Source organism: Mizuhopecten yessoensis, unplaced genomic scaffold (assembly GCF_002113885.1).
Source record: "Mizuhopecten yessoensis strain PY_sf001 unplaced genomic scaffold, ASM211388v2 scaffold715509, whole genome shotgun sequence".
Classification (NCBI taxonomy): Eukaryota; Metazoa; Mollusca; class Bivalvia; order Pectinida; family Pectinidae; genus Mizuhopecten; species Mizuhopecten yessoensis.
The window spans coordinates 17,376-19,091 of NW_018479653.1; the positions used below are offsets into that span (position 1 = coordinate 17,376).

The window sequence follows — 1,716 nt, forward strand, 5'->3', positions numbered from 1 at the left end:
ATGTTTGTGTGGGTTGGGAGGGGGTATGTTTGTGTGGGTTGGGAGGGGGTATGTTGGTGTGGGTTGGGAGGGGGTATGTTTGTGTGGGTAGTGGAGGACATGAGTCAGTCCTATTAACTTTGAGCCGGCCCCATGATCCTAGCCGAGTCCGTGACAATCTAGATTTACTACACCCAAATAAATTCCCGATTACTCCGAATTTACACATTAGAGTATTAAACGACCATTCATGTACATTACCTGTTATTTAGTTACTTCGGTTAGGTTTTCACTGTTTCCTGCCCGTTGCCATCGTCCTCCTCTGAGATGTCTTTCTTACGTCTCTTAGGCGACAATGTTTATATGACGTTACAAAATACATGACGTCATAGTATTAGTTGTAATCATGTGTAGCCATTGTGACGTCAAATGGTTTATGGCGACACAAATAGTGATACACGGGTTGGGTAAACGAAGTACCATTTTTTGTTGAGAATTGTTTTTGCCTATTATCATACAAAATTATAATGAGATATTCTACGGTTGTCTATCTAATATGTTCAAAGATAACAAATAATTATCATTCTACCATCAATAATAGAAAATTACCTATCATTGTTAATGAACGAGATATAAATGCATTTTGAATGTAAAGTTTATATCTTTATGGTGAAACTCATTTCTACTTTTCCTGATACTTTTATTAAGACTGAGTTCTGGTTATATATATAAAACCGCAGTCATATCAATGACATTTCACATTTTATCAACTACGTGGAAGAATTTAAGAGTTACCTACGTGAAGCTGATTGTCGTTATCAAAGATAACACTTGACGTTTCACCATGTCACATGATTCAAGCGGGTAGCAAGAAAGTTCTAATTTTAGCACAGAATGAACCCAGACTTGAACAGGAACGGGTCCAGACGAGCCGTTTTGGAAAAAAATGTATCATCAGAGCGGGTAATTATTTGCTGGAATTATTTATTTTTGTCTCTGTTTGACGAATCAAACTCGAATGTGTACCTACAGCACAGGGTGGTACAAACTTGTACCTACCCAGGTTAGAACACATAGCCGACTCATCACAGAAACGTGTATTTCTACAGTGCTACGTCAACAAGAAATGTATATATACAATTCCAATTTCGAAGTACTCCAGTATCATGTGCTGCCTAATACGAAGAACACTCCTCAATAGCATATATTTTAACACAAAATTTAGTACAATTTACTATTTAAATTTAATGATATAACCTTCCAGTTTTAAAGAGTTCGGATGACCCGGGTTCGTATCCTCCAATTTAGCCGTGACTGTTCTTTTTCCTTTAACCGTCAATGTTGTAACACGCTAACTACTGGTGGCAAGGATACACAAATGTACACGACTACTCTATCCATTACTGGTTTGGGTATTAAGGTCATAGAACTACTCGTTCACTGGTGACTAGGGTGACCAAGGTCTTAACCAGGCTGTCCATTTCTAGTCGTGGTACTCAATGGTTACATCATGCGTCATCAATTGTTTCTGACTATGCCTAAGCTGCTCGAACAAGTTCGCTTAATATAGGGACGGAACAACAATGGTATATCGGTACAAAAAAGACGAGTCGGTTACATCAGGGGCGGATCCAGAAATTCTGAAGGGAAGGAGAGTTCACATATATTGCGGTTAGTATAAGTAGCGACCATCAAGTATTCCCCACCCACCCTTATATTGTGTCTGGTACAAGTATT

At 38.6% G+C, this 1,716-nt stretch overlaps 1 protein-coding gene across 1 annotated transcript in view; it reads right to left on the minus strand.

Moving 5' to 3' along the window:
- LOC110441111 (outer dynein arm protein 1-like) overlaps window positions 1-358 on the minus strand; it is a gene marked incomplete at its 3' end in the record, with an annotated part of 13,950 nt that extends 13,592 nt beyond the window's left edge. The window contains exon 1 of the mRNA XM_021484212.1: window positions 241-358. The remainder of the gene's footprint in view (window positions 1-240) is intronic.
- Window positions 359-1,716: the final 1,358 nt, after the last annotated feature.